This window comes from Apodemus sylvaticus, chromosome 2 (genome assembly GCF_947179515.1).
Source record: "Apodemus sylvaticus chromosome 2, mApoSyl1.1, whole genome shotgun sequence".
Lineage (NCBI taxonomy): Eukaryota > Metazoa > Chordata > Mammalia > Rodentia > Muridae > Apodemus > Apodemus sylvaticus.
In genome coordinates, this window is record NC_067473.1 from 4,817,652 (window position 1) to 4,829,659 (window position 12,008).

Sequence of the window (12,008 nt, forward strand, 5' to 3'; positions counted from 1 at the left end):
CTGGCGGTTCCCCTGGAGCTGGAGTTACAGGCAGTTGCAAGCTGGTATGTGCGTGCTGAGACTAGAACTCAGGTCCTTTGGAAGAGTAGCCAGTGCTCTTAACTGCTGAGCTATCATCTCTTCCAGCCTGAGGCTGCAGATGTTATTGTCCCTTTACTCTCAAGCCCTTTCTTTGAGTATTTTTGTTTGTTTGTTTGTTTTCTGTTTTGTTTGGGGATTTTTGCTCATTTGTTTGTTTTTTTCTTTGTTATTGTTTTTCAAGATAGGGTTTCTCTCTGAAGCCCTGGAATTTGCTCTGTCAACCAAGCTGGCCCCAAACTCAGAGAGCTGCCTGCCTCTGTCTCCTCAGGGCTGGTTTAAAAGGGTGCACCACCACTGTCTCAAGGTTTTTCTGTAAACTCTAGATGCCCATCTGGACGAATAGAAGATTCTGTTTATGTTGGGTGTGGTATCCCATACCCATAATCCCAGCTTTTGAGGGTTAACGAAGGGAGGAAAGAGTTTGAGGTCAGCCTCAGCTACAGATGGAGCTCAAAGCCCACCTGAAGTACATAATGGCTTTTCTCAAAACTAAAACAAAATAGGGGTTGGCATTCAACCTTTTGGAAGCCATGGAGTTCTCAATTATGAGTGTGAAAGAAGTTACTAAAAGTGCATGTGCATTCGTAAAATCACAGCACTTGGAGTCTGAAGCAGAGAAATTGTGAGTTTGGGGCTACCCCGGGCTACAGAGCAAGAACCTGTCTCAAAAGAAAAACTCTAAAATACATTATACAAAAGTACTAATAATATATAACTGCTGTTTATTGGAATAGGAGCTTTTGGTAGGCTTTTTAATCCATATTTTAACACAAATAGGTAAACTAATTTTTTCCCCCAGAGATAGTTTCTCTGTGTAGCCCTGGCTGTTCTGGAACTCATTCTGTAGACCAGGCTAGCCTCGAACTCAGAAATCTGCCTGCCTCTGCCTCCCAGGTGCTGGGATTAAAGGCACGTGCCACCACTGCAGCGCTTAATCTTTCAACAATAGTTTTTTCAGTAACCGGTTGCCTTGAGAAAGCCCACTGTGAGGTCATCACAGCCCTTGCTTGAACAGGCGTCTGTCACGTGACCGGAAGTCAACGGTCAGCCTTGGCTCTCACCCTTCACCGGATTGGAAGCCAAATGACTCAATGCAAGAGGAGGGCTCATGAGTTAAAAAAAAAAAGTTACAAAAACTGTTGGCAGTTATTACAATCAAACAATGAACTTCTACAATCCAAAATTTTAAAAGTAATAAGACTGGCCTTATAGCTCAGCACATGAGAGGCCCTGGGTTCCACCCCCAACACTAGAAACAGCTCAAAAGTTGATGGATCCATGTAGCTCCTAAGATATCTCCAATGTAACAGACCCAATTGCCTGCCCATAGCAGTGCTGGCTGTCACGAGCTGGCCCACATACCTATCACCTAGCATGGACCCTGATAAAGCACTAGCACTGACAGAGGCCAGCACCTGAGCCATCTTGTTCTAAACTGAAGTTATTGCTTTGGTGACAGGACATTTCTGCCCTAAAACTGGCTTGCCAGTCAACTTTGCATAATGATTAAGGTACAACCCTGTTTTTCAAAAGTATGAGGCAAAACAGATTTTGTTTTATCCTTGTAAGAAATAAAACCCTCCACAGGTTACCCTGGAACTCACCAGATAGCCGGAGCTGCCCTTGAATGAGAGGCTGTCTTCCTGAGCCAGCCTCCAAGTGTGATCAGAGTGTGAGCCACCCCTCCTGGCAACGAAGTTCTACACTGAGTCAGAAGTGACGTTTCTGTTTTTCAGCCAGTTTCCACATTACGTTCAGGCTGTTTTGCCTCCAGCTTGTTTTCGTTCCAAGAACTATTGCTACTTTGTCACTCTGATAAAAGTCAAGATCACCGAGGTCTGAAAGGCAGTCAGGGAAAGGACAGAAGTCTCGTACCTTCTGTAGTGGTTTCAATGAGAAATGTCTCCCAGGGGCTTGTGTATTTGAATATTTGGATCTGCAGTTGGTGGCCCCACACAGAGAGATTATAGAACCTTTAGAATCACGGCCTGGAGGAAGTATTTCACTGGGGGTTTTGAGGATTTTTAGCCTCACCCCACTTCCTGTTTCCTTGTTTTGCTTCCCGTGTGTAGATGGAAAAAGTGATAACCCAGCTTCCTGTTTCTGCCTCTGTGCCTGCATGATGGAGTCCACCAGAATCAGAAGCCAAACTAATTCTTTCTTCCTTAAGTTGCTTTCAGTTATGATATTTTATCACAACAACAAAGAGTACCCATACCCTACCAATGCAGAACTTCCTTAGAGGTTCAGGCTTCCGACGCTAAGAGCTAAGAAAGCAGATCGCTTATGAACAACGCACGCGTGAGGAGCTACGGTCTCTCTCTGGTTGTGGTTCTTGTTTGGTTTTTGGATTTTGGTTGGTTTGTGGGTTTCTTCCTTGTCTTTCTTCTTTCTTGGTTGTTTTGTTTTTGTTTTTGTTTTTTGTTTGTTTTTGTTTTGAGACAGGGTCTCACTCTGTAGCCCTGGAACTCACTGTGTAATCAGACATATGCACCAGCACACCCTGCTGAGATGTGGCCTCTTCTAAACATTCAAGATCACATACAGAATGGCTGGTTTTGGTGGGCTCCTGCGCCAGATAAAAGTGGAGGCAACTTCTTTTATCCTTACATGAGAGAAAGACAGCAAATTCTGCTTTCTCCTCTTCCCCCTCCCCCTATTAATCTCATTTACCAAGGATCCACCCCCATGACCTGATTATTTTACTTTGCAAAGGTCCTACCTTCAAATACTATCACTCAGGAGTTAAATTTTAATATGTGAAGCAAGGATACATTCAGTCTTAATAGACACTGAATTATATTTGCTTGTTTGAGGGAGTTGTTATGTTTTGGATTGGTTGTTTATTTTTGTGTATATGTTTCTTAGTTAGGGTTTTAATGCTGTGAACAGACACCATGACCAAGGCAACTCTTACAAGGACAATATGTAATTGGGGCTGGCTCACAGGTTCAGAGGTTCAGTGCATTATCATCAAGGTGCATTGCCCACCCCCACACTGACACACTTCCTCCAACAAGGACACACCTCCTAACAGTGCCACTCCTGTGCTAAGCATATTCGAACTACCTCACATGTTTTTTGTTTTATTTTGTTGGGATAAGATCTCATTATGTGGCCCAGGCTGGACCAGAACACGGTATCCTCCTTCCTCAGCCCCCAGGATTCTGGGATTAGGGTGTGCCTAACCATACCTGGATGTACTTGTGTTCATGACCATTTAATTACACTGAAAATTAAAGAATACCTCACCTTTATGTGACTTTTATATGAAGTCACTGCTTTTCAGAAAGAGTTACATTTGGTACCTGTTTTAGATTACTTATTTACTTCTAATCTCTTTTCAATTTAGCTGGAAGCAAATCAAAAGTATTAAAGACTTTTTCAAGACAAAGTCTCATGTATCACAGGCTGGCCTCAAAATCTATGTGGCAGAAGATAATCTGAACTTCTGATCTTCCTGGTTTTCCCAAACTTGATTTACAGGGTGCTAGGGATGGAGCCAAAGGCTTCATGTGTGCTAGGTAAGTGCTTTATGCAGCAGTAACTTTAGCTACACACACACACACACACACACACACACACACAAACACACACACGTAGGTTAACTTTTGATATGCTGTGTCTAGCTCAAAGACTGGGCACTCCTAAGCCTTCCCCTGCTAAGCGCTCCCCTCTGGTACTCCTGAGACTCCTGACCCTTCCCCTGCTACCCCAAGTCCAATCAGGGAAGTAGCCAGGGGCTGCCCACTCACACTCTCACATGGCTGTTGGCTTTCTCTCCAGCAGCTCTTGTGTCCCAACCTTCTCCCTTGAGTCTTTCTCCCTTTCTTTCTCCCTACTTCCAGTTACTTAGCCCTCGAAGATACAAAGGTCCTGCCTCAGTCTACCTGCCCAGCCATTGGCCATTGCTCTTTATTGATCAATCAAAAAACAATTGGGGACCAGGACCTTCAGCATTTGGACATGCAGATTCCCAATTTTGAGGACCAGATTAATTCAGAGCACTAAAACCAATCCCCAGCAACTCTACCAAATGGACCACAGCTCCAGTAATTCATGACATTTTAAAATACAAGCTCCTTTTACATGTAGAGGAGATCGGCCCTAACTGAGACATCTTTTAGAGGCAGAGGTTGGAGAAGACGGCTGGGAAAGTGTCTTCTGGACATGACTGGACACTTCACTCATGAACTTACAACATCTTTGGTTGTCTGCCTCAAGACTGGCACAAGATCGAGCCAGTCAACGCTCCAGTACAGATAGGGGTGGGCTCCAGAAACTCATCAGACTGAAGAGCTAAAGGCAGTTGAAGACTACTGGGGAGTGGAACAGCTGGGACAGAAGTCTTCCTGCCGCCATTTGTACCAGGGAGCCAGGAGACTCCACAGCCTTCTGTGCACAGCACACCAGGGGAGAGTGATCTCCCAGCAGTGCTTTCATTTCTGAGCACAGAGGTGAGATCTCCACCTTCTCTCTGGTGGGGACCAGCTAGGAGCACACAGGGCATAAGATCAGTGGAGCTGGGACAGAAATCTTCCCACCTCCATTTGCACCAGGGAGCTAGGAGACTCCACAGCCTTCTGTGCACAGCCCACCAGGAGAGAGAGATCTCCCAGCAGTGCTTTCACTTCTGAGCTCAGAGGAGTAAGGACACAGGCTTACAGGCCCATAGGAGGAACAAACTCCAGCCAGAGACAATACCAACAAGCACCAGAGATAACCAGATGGCAAAAGGCAAGCACAAGAACCCTACCAACAGAAACCAAGGTCACATAGCAACATCAGAACCCAGTTCTCCCACCACAGCAAGTTCTGGATACCCCAACACACCAGAAAAGCAAGAGTTGGATTTAAAATCGTATCTCATAATGCTGAAAGAGGACTTCAAGAAAGACTTAAATAACTCCCTTAAAGAAATACAGGAGAACATCAGTTAACAGGTAAAAGCCATTAAAGAGGAAACACAAATGTTGGGAACTGGTGAGCTTAGCTCAACACCCCCAGCTGAGCCGTTTGCACAGGTTTTCTGAGAGCAAAACATCCCGCACTTAGCTTGATTCCTGCCTTCCTGCCCAGTGTGGTAGGAACTTTCCAGGTGCCTGACCTATGGCTGTGATTTTTTTTCCTGTTGTTTTCCCTGACCTCTAGTATATATTGCTAGTCCTTCAGTAAAGCTTTGGCATTCTCCTTACAGAATGACCCATGTCTGTGTTTTCTGTCAATCCCCCAGACCTATGCCCGATATTTGGTACCGTGGCAGTGAGGGCGCTGTCAACAAAAATCCCTTAAAGAAGTACAGGAGATCATGGGTCAACAGGTAAAAGCCCTTAAAGAGGAAACACAAAAATCCCTTAAAGAATTACAGGAAAACACAGACAATCGAGTGAAGGAACTGAACAAAACCATCCAGGATCTAAAAGTGGAAGTAGAAACAATATAGAAATCACAAAGTGAGACATCTCTGGAGATAGAAAACCTTGGAAAGAATTCAGGAGTCATAGATGCAAACATCAACAACAGAATATAGGAGATAGAAGAAAGAACCTCAGGTGCTAAAGACACCATAGAAAACATTGACTCAAAAGACAAAGAAAATGCAAAATGCATAAAGCTGGCAACCCAAACCATCCAGGAACTCCCGGATACAATGAGAAGACCAAACCTAAGGATTATAGGTATAGACGAGGGTGAGGATTTACATCTTAAAGGCCCAGTAAACATCTTCAACAAAATTGTAGAAGAAAACTTCCCTAACCTAGAGAAAGAGATGCCCATGAACATACAAGAAGCCTTCAGAATTCCAAATAGACTGGACCAGAACAGAAAGTTCTCCTGGCACATAATAATCAAAACACCTAATTCACTAAACAAAGAAAGAATATTAAAAGCAGTAAGGGGAAAAGGGCAAGTAACTTATAAAGGCAGACCTATCAAAATCACACCAGACTTCTCACCAGAGACGATGAAAGCTAGAAAATCCTGGGCAGACCTCATACAGACCCTAAGAGAACACAAATGCCAGCCCAGACTACTATACCCAGCAAAACTCTCAATCATCATAGATGGAGAAATCAATATATTCCATGATAAAACCAAATTTACACAATATCTGTCTACAAATCCAGCCCTACAAAGGATAATTGATGGAAAATGCCAACACAAGGAGTAAAACTACACCCTAGAAAAAAGCAAGTATAAAAATAACACAAACATAACAATAACATCAAAAATAACAGGAAGCAACAATCACTATTCCTTAATATCTGTTAACAACAATGGATTCAGCTGGGTGGGCGGTGGTGGCACATGCCTGTAATCCCAGCACTCTGGGAGGCAGAGGCAGGCGGATTTCTGAGTTCAAGTCCAACCTGGTCTACCTAGTGAGTTCCAGGACAGCAAGGTCTATACAGAGAAACCCTGTCTCGAAAAAACCAATCAAAAAAAACAAAAAAAAACAAAAAAACAACAATGGATTCAACTTCCCAATAAAAAGACATAGACTAATGAAACATTTCTCATGTAAATCTTCAGTTTTATCAGAAAATGTTTGTAATTCCCCTTTTAATTAGTTTAGTAATATTTTTATGTCTACCATTTTATCTGCATTACTTTTTATGATAATCTTCAATTTTAATGTCTTTCTGTATATTTCTTCTATTTTACCTGAAATGTTTTCAATGTAAATCTTTGATTTTATCACAAATGTTTCTAATTCCACCTTAAAACAATTTAGAGTTTTTATATCTACCATTTTATATGTAAAATTTTCTATGAAATAGGCAATTTTAACGTGTTTGTCTATATATTTCTTGAATTTTACCAGAAATATTTTCTATGTAAATCTTCAATTTTATCTGAAAATGCTTGTAATTCCACTTTCCATCAACTTAGAATTATCATTATGCCTATCATTTTATCTGTATAATTTCCATGATAATCTTTAATTTTAACATGTTTTTCTATATATTTCTTCAATTTCATCAGAAATATTTTCCATGTAAATCTTCAAGTTTACCAGAAAATGTTTATAATTCCACTTTCAATCAACTTAGGAATACGTTTTTTTTTTTTTGTTTTTTTTTGTTTTTTTTTATTATTTGGTTTTTCCGAGGCAGGGTTTCTCTGTGTAGCCCTGGCTGTCCTGGAACTCACTCTGTAGACCAAGCTGGCCTCGAACTCAGAAATCCATCTGCCTCTGCCTCCCAGAGTGCTGGGATTACAGGCGTGTGCCACCACCACCTGGCAGGAATACTTTTATGCCTACCATTCTTATATCTATATAAAAATTTCCATGATAATCTTCAATTCTAAAAGAGAAGAAGAAGAAGAAGAAGAAGAAGAAGAAGAAGAAGAAGAAGAAGAAGAAGAAGAAGAAGAAGAAGAAGAAGACTACTGGGACAAGAGTGAATTTTCTCCAGGGTGGGGCATCTGGAACATTGCCCAAATTCTAGTAGATGTCCCTACAACCTTGCACATGTAAACAGTACCTATTGCATTCTGTGGGATGTAAAAAGAAGACACAAAATTGAGAAGGCACCAGGTAGAATGGGGGTCTGGGAGGAGCTGGAGTCAAAAGTGGCAAATGGATATGATCAAAATACATTATATACACATATGGAATTCTCAAGTAACTTTTAAAGAATGAAAAATTAATACTGATAGTAAAAAGCATATTTATGTACTTCAAACACCTTTAACCTTCTATAAACAACATTCATAAATACAGACAGAATGCCGCCAGTGTGGGAGAGCATCTTGCTAAAGGAGTAAGACACAAATTACAGTAAAGACCTGAGCTGGGGCAATGGCTCGGCTGTTGAGAGTGCTCACGCTCTTCTAGAGGACCTGGGTTCTGGTTTCTGGCAGCTGCATGTCTGCTCATAGCTATCTGTCACTGCAGTTCCAGGGACTGCAATACCTTCTCCTGGCCTCTCCTGGACACCAGGCATGAATGACGTGGTCCACAGACTTGTATATAGGCAAAACATCTGTCCATATTTAATAAAATAGTATTATTAACAAATAAAATAATAATATCAATTTTTTAGAAAGAAGAAATAAGAGCACATCTCTTGCTGATGACCCAAGTTTGGGTACCAACTCCCATGGTGTGTGGATCACAACCAGCGTAACTCAAGTGTAACTCAAGCTTCAGACCCCATCGGTTTATTCATGTGCCCAACCCATGCACAGACAGACATATAATTAAATAAAATACTTTTAAAATTAAAAATCTTGATTTGTCAGGTTTAAGATCTGACTCTCCTGTCCGTTATCACAAAGGCCTCCTCTCCTCTTTATGCTTGTAAAAACAATGCAAACCTGTACCAAGAGTCACCGAGCAATATTAAAATTTAAAGTTTTGAACCATGGGTTTTATATAGATAAAACCCTACTATTTGTCTTAAAATTTACCTTTAGAAGCATGCTGTGACAAATATGTTAATTAATAACATTTTTTCCCCTCAACTCCAGGTTCCAACCTAGCTGCCTCGCATTTTTCTGTCCCACCTATAACAAAACTCGCAGCAACAGCTTCCTATGTGTGACCCACTACTGTCTTCAGAAGCTCACTCCTGCCTGCTGTCGGGTCCCACCTCTCCGTCAGACGTGAGTGACCTCTGTAGTGGACCGTGGCCCTTGTCAATCTCTTCCCTTGGCCTGCCAACCTGGACCCTCCTTGTCCTAAAACAACACTATCTGTTTTCCAGAACACTCTCTCTGTTCCCTCCCCCACCCTGGCCCTTCTTGGTTTCTGCCATTTTTCCAATTCCAGTGTCCCTGCTTAGAACTTTTCTCACTGTCTGTTAATTCTCCCTTGGTGACCCTGTCCAGCTCTAGTTTGTATCTACCTGTATAATGCTGATAATTCTAAGCCATACTTTATTCCTCTGAATTCTTGACTCCTGTGCCTGACATAGTTGTGCCTCTCCATTCAGATTTCAAATGGGAGCCTCAGACAACTCCTGACCAAAACAAAATGGACAGTCCCTGCCCTGTCCCAGCCCCAGCTTCCGTCCCATCTGATCTTCTCTTTGTACTTTGTTTCACAGTTTGATTTTAATGATTTTATAGTATCTTCAAAGGATTATTCATAAAGATAGAAGACCCAGATGGAAATTAAAGAGAGCTTCTAAACAAGCCATGTGTCAACAAAACCAAAAGGAAATATAGAAAGTATTGGGAGTTGAATGAAAATGAAAACACAGTAACTCAAGAAATGCCAGTAAAGCAACAAATAAGGCAACATAGGAGGGGTTTACAGCACTAAATACACACACAAACCTAAGGAAAGTTCCCAAGCCAGGATCCATTTTTGATTTAAGAGAATAAAAAAAGAGAGCACATGAACCATGTACTGGCTGGTTTTGGGTGTCAACTTGACACAAGAGAGTTGTCACAGAGAAACGAGCTTCAGTTGGGGAAGTGCCTCCATGAGATCCAGCTGTGGGACATTTTCTCAATTAGTGATCAAATGGGGAGGGCCCTTGTGGGTGGTACCATCCCTGGGCTGGTGCTCTTGGGTTCTATAAGAGAGCAGGCTGAGCAAGCCAGGGGAAGCAAGCCAGTAAGGAACATCCCTCCATGGCCTCTGTATCAGCTCCTGCTTCCTGACCTGCTTGAATTCCAGTCCTGACTTTCTTTGGTGATGAACAGCAGTATGGAAAGTGTAAGCTGAATAAACCCTTTCCTCCCCAACTTGCATCTTGGTCAGGATATTTGTGCAGGAATAGAAACCCTAAGACAAACCACAAAGTAAATGATAAAAAGGACAATGCAGAAACCAATGACACGGTGTTGCAAGGCCAACCCACTAGACACCACCACATGGCCAGTTTCAAAGTCATAAAGAAAGTCTTTGTTGATGTCCAGAGGCTGCACAGGGAACTTACCCAAATCCTGCAGCATCAAGCTTACAGCTGTCTGTCTTTCATGCAGGGAGAGGTGGGGAGGAGGGAGGAAACTTGGTTGTCACACCACAGTTGGCACGAAGTAAATCTACAGAAGTCAAAAAGCAAGGTTAGTACTTTTAGAGACTTTTTATTCAGGGACCTTCCTGGAACCATGGACTATGTCTCTCCTCCTGTTTTGGCAGGTATTAGAGCCTACAAGCTCTAATGGGTTTTAAGGTTGTAATGGTGCCTCTAACGTGGTGTCAGTTTTTCTAGGTCTGAGGACTTATTACAGACCCTACTACTTCTATGGGCATAAGACAAATTGTGAACTTATCTTGGGTCAGGTGGTTATATTGTCCCCTCAGCACTAACAATTTAACAGAAGTCACTGTTTACGTAGTTCTGTGGGTGGTGAGCAGGGAGAGTCCTATAGCGAAGGCTGGATGCAAAAGCATCAATGGCCCAGCAATGACCAGAAGTAGAATAATTAACTTAGAGACCAGGAGAACAAGGATGGATACCGGTGTGTCTAAAAGAATAAGACAGCTTGGGTCCCTTTGGGCAATCTGGTTGAACCAAAAGGATTTGTGTCCCCAACAAAAGGGTACTAGTCTTAACCAGCATGGAGGGTCTTGCACCAGAGAAAGCCATTAGTCAGCACAGGGAAACTGGTCAGGAGTGTAGGGGTGTGTTTGGTCACCATGTCCCAGACAGCCTTGACCATCTGAGAGTCTAGAGATCTGACTCTGGGCCACTCCACTCCAAAAGATGGCTAAATGATTTCATGGAATGCCCAGAGTTTTCTGGTTGAGAGAACTCTCACTCACTGTTGAGAGACAGTCACTATATTTGTCCTTTTCCATAAAAGCTTCCTTGGAGTACTTAAGACTCAGGTGCTATCTTGGAACGACTCACTCTCATCCCCACCTTAGATGTGTTTCCACAGCAACAGAACTGACAGAAACACTCAAAAAGACACATAGGCAAATAAACAACAAAGACAACCAGAGGTGAGCACCATAATCCATCAGTTCCAGTGACATTTTATAGAGCCCAGACACTAGAATTAGGGCTGCATCCAGCCTTTCCTAGGGCTGTCCTTATTTCTTGAGGTGTCCTATTTGGAAGGTGCTATAAACAGACTTGCCTCTGGAGGTGGCAGATTCAGGCAACTTTCTGTGACTTCCCATTTTAGAGTGGAGGCATTGGGAGCCTCTGGAGCAGTAGGATCAGAGGCAGGAGACATTCATGGGGCCCCGGAATATTTCAGAGTATGCATCTGCTAGGAACTGCCTGTTTTCCACACTATCACCCCAGGGGGACCTGAGAGCCCCCGTGTCCCAGTATCTGTCTCTGGGGATCTTGCTGAGGCATCCAGAATGCTGCAAGCTTAGCAAGCAGCAAGCACACCAGAGACCACCACACAGACATTCTTAAAGCAGAAAAGAAAATCTTATTTCAGGCTAGTGACTGCATGAAGAACTTTCCCAAGTCATGCAAATCAGAGCCTTATAGCGCTTTGTCTTTTATGAACAAAACTCACATCCTGCTTGACATAATTCAGTTAGCAGGAAGCAGAACTGCAGAAGCCAAAAGGCAAGGTTAGTACACTAGGGATCTTCTACTTGGAGATCCACCTGGAGCTATGGACTAGATTTCTATTGCATTTTGGCAGGGGTCTGATCCTCTATGCTGGGGCTGAAAGTCTTAATGTTGCTTTTATCATGCCATCTGCTGTGGTACGATCTTAGGGGTTATTACAACAGAAGCTATAAAAATAAAGATCTGTGAAATCAAAAGTTAAAGGTTTTGGAAGATTAAAAAAATTTACTAAAGTTTGGATGATCCAAATGAAGAAAAAAGCCAAGAGGCCCTAATTTCTAAGCTCTGTGATGACACAGATGCCACCAGCATGGCTACAATTCCAAGGGTGATGTCTTAGTCAGGGTTTCTATTCCTGCACAAACATCATGACCAAGAAGCAAGTTGGGGAGGAAAGGGTTTATTGAACTTATACTTCCACATTGC